The following is a 15,611-nucleotide window of genomic DNA, read 5'->3' as shown; positions in this document are numbered from 1 at the left end:
TGGACCTGAGTTCAGTATGTGCCAATTCCTTTTTATACTTTGTTTGACACAATTGGAGATGGTAGAAAAGGTAGTGACACATACCATTTTGTCAGCGGTTTGGCTCCAAAAGGGTCTCACGGGGGCAAAACCAGGCCCTTTTCATTGAGTTTTTAATTAGGCGCCTTGGATAGCCTCTAGTTCTGAGTTTGTCAAATAGGGTATTAGCCTCACTGAAATAGTCCTCCTTCTTGAAGCAATTTCTCCTTAATCTGAGGAATTGGGAGTATGGCAGGCTGTCCCTCAGAGCCCTGGGGTGACAACTGCCATAACTAAGCAGGGTGTTCCTTTCCGTCGGTTTGCGGAAAAGGGATGTATACAGTACCCCATCTTGATGTTGGATAGTGAGATCTAGGAAGGAAATGCTAGTCTTGCTATGGGTTAGGGTGAATGTGAGGCCATTGCAATTGTTATTGAGCCAGTGTAGGAGTCCCGGGAAATCATCAGTTGACCCACCCCAAATGAGGAAAATATTGTCTATGTAGCGTTTCCAAGTATGCAACTCCTAATGGAATGGGTTGCTGTTGGAGAGAATCGTGTTACACTCTAGCCAGTCCATATACAGGATTGCCAGGGTTGGGGCAAAAATAGCACCCATAGAAGTGCCTCGCACCTGCTGGTAGTATTGTGAGTTATACATAAAGAAGTTCTGGGTGAGACAGATCTCAAGGAGTTGTACTATAAACAGAGTAGGAACCCTGTGGGGACGTGATCTGGTGTTTAATATGCTTTCCATAACGAGGAGTGAGTCTCTCTGAGGGATATGTGTATAAAGAGACTCCACGTCTAGTGTACATAAAGTCTCGTTTTCATGATTGTAGGGATGATGTTTGATGAGATTAATCATATGCATGCTATCTCGAATGTAGCACTCATCTGCTATCACCACTCTAAAAAATAATACCAATCTGATTATTAAACCAGCAGATAAGGGTGAGGGAATAGTGCTGCAAGATATTGGAAACTACAAAGATCAGCTCCAACGTCAAGTCTCTAATACGGACCATTATTGCAAACTACCTTGCAATCCTACTAAAGATATACAAACCTTAATTAAACTACTGACCACGGAAGCCTTGGATAATGGTTTCTTAAGCAAGCATGAGTGCAACTTTCTTAACATCACTAACCCAAGAACCCCGGTCATTTACACGCTGCCCAAGATCCACAAAAGATTGGATAATCCCCCGGGTAGACCGATCGTGTCTGGGTGTGGTTCTGTTCTAGAACCGTTGGGTCATTATGTCAATTTCTTCTTGAAGGACTTTGTGCCAGTAACCAAATGCTACATTCGAGATAGCATGCATATGATTAATCTCATCGAAAATCATCCCTACAATCATGAAAACGAGACTCTATGTACACTAGACATGGAGTCTCTTTATACAAATATACCTCAGAGAGACTCACTCCTCGTCATGGAAAGCATATTAAACACCAGATCACGTCCCCACAGGGTTCCTACTCTGTTTATAGTACAACTCCTTGAGATCTGTCTCACCCAGAACTTCTTTATGTATGACTCACAATACTACCAGCAGGTGCGAGGCACTTCTATGGGCGCTATTTTTGCCCCAACCCTGACGATCCTGTATATGGACTGGCTAGAGTGTAACACGATTCTCTCCAACAGCAACCCATTCCATCAGGGGTTGCATACTTGGAAACGCTACATAGACGATATTTTCCTCATTTGGGGTGGGTCAACTGATGATTTCCCGGGACTCCTACACTGGCTCAATAACAATTGCAACGGCCTCACATTCACCCTAACCCATAGCAAGACTAGCATTTCCTTCCTAGATCTCACTATCCAACATCAAGATGGGGTACTGTATACATCCCTTTTCCGCAAACCGACGGAAAGGAACACCCTGCTTAGTTATGGCAGTTGTCACGCCAGGGCTCTGAGGGACAGCCTGCCATACTCCCAATTCCTAAGATTAAGGAGAAATTGCTTCAAGAAGGAGGACTATTTCAGTGAAGCTAATACCCTATTTGACAAACTCAGAACTAGAGGCTATCCAAGGCGCCTAATTAAAAACTCAATGAAAAGGGCCTGGTATTGCCCCCGTGAGACCCTTTTGGAGCCAAAACCTAAACAAACCTCTGACATAATGGTATGTGTCACTACCTTTTCTACCATCTCCAATCGTGTCAAACAAAGTATAAAAAGGAATTGGCACATACTGAACTCAGGCCCACTTAACTGGGAAACTCCCTTCTTTGTGTTTAGAAAAAGCAAAAATCTTAAAGATCAGCTGGTTAGGGCAGCCCTACCTTCTGTAAATGCAAAAAATACCACACTCCACGACCATTGGTCGTTACCACCCCTCCGAGGTCGCTCTAAGTGCGGATCATGTGTTGTGTGTGATTTTTCAATAGACTGCAAAGAGTTTGTATACAAAGAAGTAAAGAATGAGTTAAGAACTTTTACTAACTGTAATAGTTGCAACATCATCTATGCTATCTTTTGTCCCTGCGACCTAATTTATGTGGGCCAGACCAAGCAGAAAATCAAGCTGCGAATATCTCAACATCGAAGTCGGATCCGGTGCAAAACACCTAATGCTCCTTTGGTCGAACATTTTGTCAACAAAGGGCACAGGGAAAATGAAATCCGCTGGACTGTGATTACTCAAGTCATCATCCCACCCAGAGGCGGTGACTTGACTCGAATGCTCAACAGAGAAGAGCTTAAATGGATATTGAAAACGCACAGTTTGAACTCTGGATTGAACCTTCAAGAGGAATGGACTGGCCTCATTTGAAATCTGACTCGCAAGCTTGAACCCAAAAATTCTGACCTGGTTTGAATAGTCGCTTACATTGTTTTTCCTGTGTAACTTCTTCTCCAATCTTTAATTATTGTGTTTTTAAACTTGAATTTTAACATTGAGTCACTCTCACCCTGCACTGTGCACCACCCCCTAGGTTAAGTGCACTCTGTCTTACCTAGTATGGCCGCCCAGTTACGTGGCCGTCGTTTATTTCTATGCCCAGGCACGCCCCATGACCACAGACCAATCGGCTTCCCTCGAATCATTCTTCACTCCTCTCCTCCCTCACCTCGAGCACGCCAGGGAACAGACTGAGCTACCGACTAACCCGGTAAGTTCCAAGCAGCTCATAGCTCTCCTACATCGTTCTTGCTTAATCCGCATTATTTTGATGTACTGTGTTTTCCGACAGGTAGTATCCTGGCACCGTCGGATTACGCTATTGTAACGCGGTCTAAACGCGCCTGATTCTCGTAAGAAGTTTCTCACGGCCACCCGCGGTCAGTCTACCCCATTTTTGGTTCACCCTCCTCTAACAACCTTCCCAATTTACTGGGCTGCCGAACCGAATACAGGCTACACTTCCTTGCCGGTTACGTACCAGTGCACTGCCCTGGTAAGCCTGTTTTAATTGTCACAAAGCACTCCTCGCTACGACGTTAATCACGCTGTGTAAACTACCCGCACCTGCCGCTCTGGCGCTCGTTAAACACTCATGGTATCACTCGAATAGCCAGTCCCGTTGCGCCTCCCACCATATAGGCAAGATATAGTAATTCTCACTTCTCGCAGCAACGCAACTCACTCCTTTTGACTGCCCGCACTAGCTGTTCTTGTTCGCAGCATTACTTGAACAGCCAGCACCACTGTATAGGAATGACTGAGGAAGATCGTCCTCGTTTTGCCTGAACACTGGCACCTGCATTGAATCCATTCCTTGCTCTATCACCACATCGGCACCACTCCTGCCGCCTTGCACAATATCGGAACAATCGAAGCCACTTTCTAAAGCGGCACCACCACTGTAAACCTTAACTTGATTTTGAAAAGAAAAAGCGCCCTAATTCACGTGTAAATAAAGCGAATAGGTTCACCTTAAGTCACTTGATTAAGTATATAGACGACTTTTTGTCGCTGTATCTAAATGCATATATCTTTCTCCCTATTTCTTCCTTAGGCAATTAGAGGCTAAATAACGTTAAGGCATTCATTGAATGTCCTGATGATGGTCCCCATGATTAAGTAGGGGGACCGAAACGCTGTCGACCTGTCTAGCACCCTATACAAAACTTGATTTCTATGTAATGTAATGGTGCTTTCCTGATACTTCTGTAAAATTGAATTTTAAACAGAAAATGTTTGTTTGCCTTAAAAAAGCCCTTCTATGTTCGTAACCTACCTTCTGTATTTGATCTGTGAGTGGTTGGGCACAGGCTTGTGTACCATACTGGTGAACTGTTGAAGGTATTCTCTCTGTATGGATCATTTGTTCATTGAGTAAACTTAAAGACCTCTGTCCGACTGGACATGTCGCTCCAAATATAGATTTGATTCTGTCTATATTTATTGTCTCATATATACTTGAATGCATGGGACCGCTGTTGTTCTAAAGAAAAAAAAACCTGGTGTTCCTCCGTTCACATTTCTTTCCGATCCTTCTGGTTCTTGCAAGTGATTAGTGGGTTTTCACGCTTGTTTATTTTCTGCCTGCACTTCAACTTTCCATCCAGTCAACAAGCAGTACTTTCTTTCTGTTCCACCAGTCTATGTATGTTTTTTCCACGTCTGTCGCAAAGCTTTCAGTCTCTCGTGCATGTGTATAGCGTACTTTGTGGCTGTCTCCATAACTGCTCTTTAATCAAATGCTTTTTTTTGTGTGAAATCACCCCATGCCATGCTTGCACTTCAATGGCATCCGTGCCCCTCCCTTTAGTCTCAGCTCATCGGATTCACTTTGTCAGCGCTGCTTGCACAGCTGAGCACCTCCCTTAAACACATCGGCCTGCCCCCCTGCAGCATTCCCCTCCTCCACCCCTCCCTTTCAGTGTGCTTGGAGTGAGGTCTCGCATTTGTGAAAGTTTCAGCCATTGGCATTATAAATGACAATGCTATTTATTTATTTATATATTGGTTTTCAAAACAGATAAATAAAAAGTCATTGTCATTTACAATGCCAATAGCTTAAGTGTAAGCAAATGGTTGTTTTATTTCATTGCACTTAGATCCAGAACTGCTAAACCAGCTTTGGATATTTTGATGGCAACAATATAATATTTGAGTGTATAATTGTAATTCAAGTTATTTTGTAGCTGAGTTGTGCTTTAGTCCGGAATTACTGAACTGGCATGTGTAACTGGTTGGCTGCTTCCATAATCATGGATGGCCCTGGTTACCAAGAGTATAAACACAACAGAGACATTAGTATAGCATAGGTTGGACTTGTTGTGGTACATATCATACACAGACTGCGTGCACACAGTTGCAATTTGGACTTAGTGGTCAACATAAGGCTTGGTTGCATGATTTTGAAAATGGCGGGAATTCAGGTCCCTTAGTTCAATATGTTATGGTGAATACCAGATGGAAAACAGACAACGTGCTTTCTTTACTGTGTAGTGCATTCATTGAAGACACCTCCTTTCTGAAGTGTATCTATTACGGAGTTGGAGGTAGGTCACACACATAGATTTGGCTATTATGCACTAACGAGTGCCCAACAGGCCTTTCTGTAGTCCCTTAGGTACATGAGATAGATGGCACAATTTGCGGCGTGATGAAGCCTCAAAATCTTAGGAAAGGTTTGAAATGTCTCTGAGGCTTTATTACTTAGCATTTAATTCACAAAGAATTAGCATGGATCCATGATTGTGTATACATTTGGGTATCACTTTTGTTCCACACTTGCACTTTTGAACACTGCGCCGTCTTTATTCACAAGACCGTTTTTAACATGTCAAGGAGAATATAATTTTGTAAAACATGACCAGTGAAATTGTTTTTTACTTTTAAGTCATGAACTGTTGTCTTGAGTATTTACAGGTCTACATATGTGGTACTGACCGGGTGTAAAATGGACCCACAGGACCTTCTGTGTTAGTTTTTACCCTAAACCATCTAGTTTTCAGATTGTGAGTGCTGTAAATAGCCATTACTGCTATTACCAGCTTTTAATCATACTTCAAATACCAACCTCAGAAGGATCGAAGACACAGCCCGGCAAGAAAACAAACTACAGGCTGCACATCATGGCAGTGGTGCAAACCAATCTTTTAAGTGACATAGCTAAATTGGCAACTATTGCTAATCTGCAGCCCTCTCCCTCCCAGCCTGCTGTTCTAACTCCCTGCCCTCTTCTCCTGTGCTGATCTGCTGTTCTCTTCCACCTGCTTCCTTCCTTAACTCCCTGTTCTCTTCTCCTGTGCTGATCTGCTGCTCTCTTCCACACTGCCTCCTACTTTAACTCCATGTTCTCTTCACCTGTGTTGATCTGCTGTCTCTTCCACCCCACCTCCTTCTTTAACTCCCTGTTCTCTTCTGCTGTGCTGATCTGGTCCTCTCTTCTACCCACCTCCTTCTCTAACTTCCTGTTCTCTTCTCTTCTCTCGTGCTGATCTGCTGCTCTCTTGAACCCGCCTCCTTCTTTAACTCCCTGTTCTCTTCTTCTGTGCTGATCTGCTGCTCTCTTCCACCCCCTCCTTCTCTAGCTCCCTGTTGTCTTCTCTTCTCCTGTGCCGATCTGCTGTTCTCTTCCACCCGCCTCCTTCTTTAACTCTCTGTTCTCTTCTCCTGTGCTGATCTGCTGCTTTCTTGCACCCGCCTCCTTCTTTAACTACCTGTTCTCTTCTCCTGTGCTAATCTGCTGTTCTCTTCCACCGCCTCTTTCTCTAACTCCCTGTTCTCTTCTCCTGTGCCGAACTATTGTTCTCTTTCACCCGCCTCCTTCTTTCACTCGCTGTTCTCTTCTCCTGTGCTGATCTGCTGCTCTCTTCTACCCTGCCTCCTTCTTTAACTCCGTTCTTTTCTCGCGTGCTGATCTGCTGCTCTCTTCCACCCCGCCCCCTTCTCCAACTCCCTGTTCTCTTCTCCTGTGCTGATCTGCTGTTCCCTTCCACCGCCTCCTTCTCTAACTCCCTGTTTTCTTCTCCCATGCTGATCTGCTGCTCTCTTCCACCCACCTCTTTCTCTAACTCCCTGTTCTCTTCTCCTGTGCTGATCTGCTGCTCTCTTCCACCCACCTCCTTCTTTAACTCCCTGTTCTCGTCTGCTATGCTGATCTCTTCTAACCGCACACACACACATACATACAACCACGCACATAAACACATACAACCACACACACACAACCACACGAGCACACACAAACACACCACACACACAATCGCACACACAACCAAACACATACAACCACTCACACATTCACACCCAACCACACACACAACCACACACACACAACCACACACACACACAACCACACACACACAACACACACACACAATCACACACACAACCACACACACACAACCACACACATCTATCGCCCTCTACCTATCTATCTATCGCCCTCACTCTATCTATCTGTCGCCCTCACTCTATCTATCTGTCGCCCTCACTCTATCTATCTGTCACCCTCACTCTATCTATCTGTTGCCCTCACTCTATCTATCTATCGCCCTCACTCTATCTATCTATTGCTCTCACTCTATCTATCTATCGCCCTCACTCTCTATTTATCGATCTATCTATCTGCCTCACTCTATCTATCTATCTGTCTATCTATCGCCCTCACTCTATCTATCGCCCTCACCCTATCTATCGCCTTCACTCTATCTATCTATCGCCCTCACTCCATCTATCTATCTATCTATTTATCTATCTATCTATCTATCGCTCTCCCTCTATCTATCACCCTCACTCTATCTATCTATGGCCCTCACTCTATCTATATCTATCTATCTATCTATCTATCTATCTATCTATCTATCTATCTATCTATATATCTATCTATCTATCTATCTATCTCCCTCACTCTATCTATCTATCACCCTCACTCTATCTATCTATCTATCTATCTATCTATCTATCTATCTATCTATCTATCTATCTATCTATCTATCTATCTATCTATCTATCTCTCTCTCTATGGCCCTCACTCTATCTATCTATCTATCTATCTTGCTATCTATCTTGCTATCTATCTATCTATCTATCTATCTAGCTATCTATCTATCTATCACCCTCTATCTATCTATCTATCTATCTATCTATCTATCTATCTATCTATCTATCTATCTATCTATCTATCTATCTATCTATCTATCTATCTATCTATCTCCCTCACTCTATCTATCTATCTATCGCCCTCACTCTATCTATCTATCTATCTATCTATCTATCTATCTATCTATCTATCTATCTATCTATCTATCTCTCGACCTCACTCTATCTATCTATCGCCCTCACTCTATCTATCTATCTATCGCCCTCACTCTATCTATCTATCTATCGCCCTCACTCTATCTATCTATCGCACCACCAGAGCATCACTCAGGGGCACCACAGCATCACTCAAGGGCACCACACCATCACTAGGCACTACTAAAGCATCACTGAACGCCACAGCATCATTCGTCGCCACCACAACATCACTCAGCACCACCACAGGATCAATCTGTGCAACTATTCAACAACAACTGGTTCAAATATGTTATCTCAATGTTTCAAGCTTTATTACAAATGTCACAAAAATATGGTAATATTTCACTTCTGTTCTTGGATTTTCGCCACAATAAAATACACTGAACATAATGTTCACAAAAGTTATTTACTAAAGTTTAAGCTATTGCCATTATACATTACAATAACTTTTATTTAATTATTAATTATGTAAAAAAAATAAAAGCCATTGTTATTTGTAATATCAATACATCTAAGTCACGTAAATACAAAACATGTTGCATTACAAATGCTATAGGTGTCACATTTGCAAAAGTTAAAAGTATTGGCATTGTAAATGACAAAGCTATTAATTTCGCTATTTTCAAAACCAACACATAAATAAAAGATTTGTCATTTACAAGACCAATAGCTCAAACTTTCCTAATGCGAGACCTATTGCATTGCAAATGCTTGTTGCACTTGTTAACACAGTCCATGCATAGGTTGCAACTCATCTGTACAAGTTTAGCAACCAAATATAGGAATAAGCAAATTAAAGGTGACCAGTCAACCTTTACAAAGAGCTTTCCAAAGGCAGCCTCACGTTGCTGCATTTTTAGTTTCTTTTGAAACGTTTCGGTTGAAAACAATATTTCTGTTGTTAAAATCTGCAGATTATACGCAGATGATGGATTAAGTGGCATATGCGGCTGATTCATAATTAACGCATCAGCAGCACAATTGTATAATGCACAAATGGCATCCGCCTCAGAGAGTGTGTGAATGTCTGTAAGCTGTTATTTCGCTATTCAGCAATTAGTAAGCGCTCATTACGGGGTCTGCCAGGATGAGATGCCAGAGTTGGGAAGACCCCTCCCCACTTTTCCAAATGGCATGCCATACCTTATGCATCAGCCTTGTCCGGAACATGATTGCTCCCCCCACCCTCTGCGCGCGTGCTTTCTCCCCCCACCCTCTGCGTGCGTGCTTTCTCCCCCCACCCTCTGCGCGCGTGCTTTCTCCCCCCACCCTTTGCGTGCGTGCTTTCTTCCCCCAACCCCTGTGCGCGTGCTTTCTCCCCCCACCCTCTGCATGCGTGCTTTCTCCCCCCACCCTCTGCGTGCGTGCTTTCTCCCCCCACCCTCTGCGCGCGTGCTCTCCCCCCACCCTCTGCGCGCATGCTCTACCCCCACCCTCTGCGAACGCGCTCTCCTCCCACGTGCGCCTGCTCTCCCCCCGTTGCGCTCACTCTAATAACTTTTATTTCCCTTTACTTTTGTTCTGCAGTCTACGCCGCTGCACTCTGCAACATTCTATACTACACCACTCTATGCCAATGCACTCTTTGTGAGTCCACTCTATTCCACTGTAGACTACTGCAAGCGATTCCTCTCTGTCTCACCATCCTACGCCATTCTACACCACTGTGCTCTACTCTGTACCTCTATATGCAACTGTACTGTACCCCACTCTAAGCCTTTCTACTCTGCACCTGCACCACTGCACTCTACGCCACTTCCCTCTATGCTATTGGACTCTCCTGCACAGCACTCTACTTTGCATCACTCAATGCCGTTCTGCGCCACTACTCTACTGTAGGCCCTGCAATGCAACTCTACTTCACACAGTGCCACTCTACCCCACTTCACTCCATACAACTCACTCTACACCATTTCACTCTATTGCAGTCCAAGCCACTACACTCCTATCTACTCTGTGCCACTTTACTCTGCTTCTCTCCACTCTACAGCTCTGTACTCGATACCAGTCTACTCTACTCTATTCCACTCTATGCTACTCCTTGCTACGGCACTCCACACTATGCCACTTTTCTCTACGCCACTCCTTGCTACGGCACTCCACACTATGCCACTTTATGCCACCCCACTCTGCACACTTTACTCCACTCTGTGCAATGTAACTCTACGCCCCACCACTCTGTCACTCTAGGCCCCACCATCACTCTGTCACTCTATGCCCCACCACCACTATGTCACTCTATGCCCCACCACCACTCTGTCACTATGCTCCACCACCACTCTGTCACTCTACACCCCATCACTCCACAACACTCTACGCCCCACCACCACTCTGTCACTCTATGCCCCACCACCACTCTGTCACTCTACGCCCCACCACCACTCTGTCACTCTACGCCACACCACCACTCTGTCACTATGCTCCACCACCACTCTGTCACTCTATGCCCCACCACCACTCTGTCACTCTACGCCCCACCACCACTCTGTCACTCTACACCCCATCACTCCACAACACTCTACGCCCCACCACCACTCTGTCACTCTATGCCCCACCACCACTCTGTCACTCTACGCCCCACCACCACTCTGTCACTCTACGCCACACCACCACTCTGTCACTATGCTCCACCACCACTCTGTCACTCTGCGCTCCACCACCACTCTGTCACTCTACGCCCCACCACCACTCTGTCACTCTACGCCCCACCACCACTCTGTCATTCTATGCCTCACCACCACTTTGTCACTCTACGCCTCACCACCACCATGTCACTCTGCGCCCCACCACCACTCTGTTACTCTATGCCTCACCACTCCACAGCACTCTGCCCCACTACCACTCTCACTCTACGGCCCACCACTCCACAACACTCTATACCCAACCACCACTCTGTCACTCTACGTCCTACCACCACTCTGTCACTCTACGCCTCACCACTCCAGAACTCTATGCCACACCACTGCACGCACCCCCGCTCCACACTACTATCTCATCCACCCTCTATGGTCTGCCTCCATTCTCCATATCTGTTGCACTCAAAATCCATCATCGCACTGTATATTTGCTCTCCATCAAGTTCATCCTCTTTCCACTGTCTGCTATCCCCATATGTTCCCCACCAGCTACATGCAGTGTACACCTATGCTCTTCACTCTGTACATCTGCTTCCCCACCCTCCATTTGTGAATCTTGTGTGTGGTTTTGAAACTGCAGGTGCTTCCTCACCTTCAATGTGCACTCTCCTTGTGCAGGGGCATAGCCGTCGGCAGTGCCTCACAGGTCTAGTGCCAATGCTTACAGGGATATGAGGGGCCCTCTGTACGCTGAATAAAGCTGTATTTCACTACCTAAACATGAGTTAGGGGTCCCTTTTTCACTTGGGGGCCCATGGGACTCTTGCTATGCCACGGTCCCTAGGCATTCTCCACTCTAAAATTCCTTTGACAACTTTTTATTCACCCTCCATATCTTTACTCCACCCTATATATTCAGTCACAGCCCTCCGAATCCACCTTAAGTCCTTCCTCCCATTTCCCATCTTCTACATCCGCTCTGTCCTCTTTTTCCCATTATACGTTTTCTACATCCTCTCTATACCCAGACTGTACATGTGTTCTTCAATTCCCACTTTCACTTTGCACCATGTACATTTTCTCTCCATGTCTATTATGTGCAAACTCTCTTTCCTCTATCTGCAGACATCCCGTCTCAGTGCATTATATCTTCCAGTTGCCCTATACACCCTCTGATCACTTTCGATATTTGCACTCTACAGTGACTGCCCACAAACACTGTCTCTCAAGCTTTCCTTTTCTCTTCACACAGTACTTCCTTCTTCATTCTCCACATCATCTTTCCACTCTGCAAATGCATGATCCACTCTGTACATTCACTGTCCAGCATCCAAACCCTTCCCTCAATATCAGTTCTTCCTATCTCACTGTATCTTGTGTGCATGTTCTGCATCCTCTTTCCACCATAAGCATACCAACTCCACAGCCCACATCCTCTCACCATAATGTTCTAATTGCATTCTTCATATCTACTTTCTATGTTCTCACACCATACTGACAAACCGTTTCCTCTCCCCAACCATCTACATATCTGCGCTCTTCTCTTGATTTCCACACTCACTCTTTCATCCTTCATTTGGGAACTCCACTAACCAACCATCCATTATCCTACCTTTCTATCTGCCTCTTTACATGTACAGGTAATTATCACGTCACTCACTCTTGTCTGCTTTTTCATGGACAGTGGCAACGCCTTTTAACACGCTCTCCTAGGGCTATTGGAACAGTGTGAGACCACTTGGCATAGCTTAACCATGGGCTTTCGCAGTTCCCCAAGAAGCAAATTATAAACCAGTAGTGCTAGAGAAAGTGTTCTAAGATTTAAAAAATTGAGGATGTGAGGTATCACATATTCTGTACTGCCTTAATTATTTAATGGCTTCAATATATATTTTTGTTGCTGAACTGTTCTTTCTCATCATTGAAAACTTGTGAGGGAAATGTTTTGAAACTAAAAACTATTAAGATGGCAGGAAACTACTAGAGAGAATCATTAGTTATTTCTGAGTTCTCTCCCCATTTATAACTCACCTCCCTCCTGCCCCTTTTTCAGCTCTCATTTGACTAAGAGAGTATGGAATTCGTATAATTTTCTTATAAGAAATTACGTGAAATTTCAAAAACATTATGTGAAATGCAAACCTGTCATTCATTTTTTGACACAAGTGTTCAATGTGAATTTTGAAAAATTGCACATGATTTAAATTTCACCCAGGCCTGTTTTTGACCCTCCACTCTCTCGAATGCAAATATAATTTACAATTTCAATTGGAAATGTGTTGTCTTTAAAGGCAGTGTGCTATCACACCATGCATACTCCACACTATGCCACTCCACTTTATAATACTCCTCTATACACCACTTCACTCTGCTCCACTCTATGCCATGCCACTCCATGAAACTCTACTGTAAGACACTTTACAACACAGCTCTCCACTGTACTCCACTCTGCTATCCCACTCCACTATATCCAACTCCACTTCACTAAAATATACCCCACTCCAAACAGCCATACTCTAATCCACTAAATCTTCTCCACTCCAATGTATCCCACTCCAACCTAAACTACCTCAGTCTACTCCAGTCTACCCAAATCTCCCCACCTCTAATCCACCCAACCTACCACACTCCACTCTACTTTACTTCAAACCATTCCATCTACCCCTCTCAAATCTTCTCTACCACACTCCAATCAAACCAGCCCCTCCCCAATCTACCCCACTACAGCAGACTGACTTCAATCTAATCCACCCTACCCCACTACACTCCTGTCTACCCTGCTTCAAACTACCCCACTCCAATCTTTCCCAGTCTACCACAATCTACCTCAACCTACTACAACCTACCCCACTCCATTCCAATCTACCCATCTCGAATCCACCCAATCAACCCCACTCTTCTTGCCTAACTCCGCCCCACCCTGTTCCACTCCACCATACTGAGCCTTAATATTAGAGATCGCTGAGGCCAAGCACTTCCGGTGCATCAGTGGAATATGTGTTAGGGGGCATGAATAACTCTCAGTTCTTCTAACAAGAGGTGAGAGGATGTAGCCTTGCGGCTAGAGAGGTCGACCTCGAAGCAGGAGAACTGGGTTCAAGTCTCAGCAACGACACTCAACATCCTGTGATTCTGGGAAAATCACTTAATCTCCTTGCGCCTAACAAAAATTAATGTGTCCATCTGTAACGAAACTGGTGCTTCTGTAAAGCGCTCTGATAACTGAAATCTTCGGGTCGAGTTTGTGCTTCATAAAACCCTTGAAAAAAAAAAGAAAAGGTAGGTTAATCCTTAACTTCCCTAAAATTCACAAGTTAGTCCTTCCTAACCCATCAATGTCCTTCATTTTGCCTCTTATACATTATTCCTCTTCGTCGGGTACATCTTCCTCATTCCTCTTGCTCCTTCACTTCCAATCAGTTGTTTCTTGCTAGCATTCTTCTGTCTTAGCCTCTCCTTCACTTCCCTTCAGGCTCCCTTCTCCCCACCCCCTTCAACGCTTCTCTCCCCTTCTGCTCAGCTCTGACTCTTCTGCCTGTAGTCCTTTTTAGGTCTCGCCTGACCCAGCGCATGCGCTGGTCTGGCGAGACATTTAGTGAGGGCTCAGAAAATGCTACCATGGCCAGCCTAGAGCTACAGTGCATGTGCACAGTCGCGCGCTTAAGAGCAAACATCGTCATACTCATTAAGCGCCTGCGATCACTTTTAGCAGTGCCCCATTGATGTTCTTGTTCAAAGAACGTCAAACATAAAAGAACATGTTGTTGTGTTACTGCTTTGCTGCGCCCATTTGAATTACAATGTGCTTTCTCTTTCCACAAACTCGATGTTTGTGTTCCTTTATTTTGAGATGCTTTTAGTATTACTGTCACACACACAACCACATGCACACACACAACCACACACACACACACAACCACACACACACACACACAACCACACACACACACAACCTCAACTATTCCAGTGTTGAACTTCTTTGCCTCCTCCTGTCTTTTTCCCACAGAAGATGCCTCACTTCCTTTGAAAACTCAAGAGCACCAGTGTATTAGGGCTTGCCTTCCTTATAGCCTTTGTTTAAGAACTTTTGTATGTATTTTTATTGATGCTTTTCTCCAGTCGCTGCTTCTGCCCATTTTGATTCCCCTTCTGCTTCGCATTACAAAGCCCTCCCCCACCATACAAGCGCACACAGCCCCTACAGCAGTCGTCTTTTCCCCATCATTGCTTAGGTTAATTTTTGACTCTTTCTGCCCTCTTCACGATGCCATGCCTCTTGTTTGGACGGCATTTGCCAATCTGTGTGTAATAAAGTAATGCAGCAGTAGCGCAGACACAGCCTCCTTCTTTCTGAGCCCTTTCTTTCCTCCACAGCAGTCAGCAAACTGCAATGGATGGGTAGGATTGAGACACCACACAGCATGCCACGCCCACCCTGGCTTCTGGGAGAGTCTTTTTCCAGAGACCATGCAGTTCGCAGGCACACTTTAGGTAAACCTAATCAGTGCAACCATTAACACATGCATTTCAGCTGTTGTAGAGTTAAAACTGACATTTTCTGTGGCAGCGCACAGTTAATTATGCTTATAAAGCAAAGGAAAAAAAATTACCTTTTAAATTGCACGAGAGGAGAGGCAAGACAGGGGTGGCCCAAATAATTATTTTTATATTGGAAAAAGTGTGTATAAAAGCAAAACGTTAACCTTTGTATTGTGATGGTGTCCTTCTGTAACTCCACTAGCTCCTACTCCTTGTATCAGGGCTGCTTCACTGAACGCAAACCAAAAAAGTGGCACTATTT

Source organism: Lissotriton vulgaris, chromosome 3_1, assembly GCF_964263255.1.
Source record: "Lissotriton vulgaris chromosome 3_1, aLisVul1.2, whole genome shotgun sequence".
Taxonomy (NCBI): domain Eukaryota; kingdom Metazoa; phylum Chordata; class Amphibia; order Caudata; family Salamandridae; genus Lissotriton; species Lissotriton vulgaris.
Note: the sequence above shows the minus strand (reverse complement) of the source record.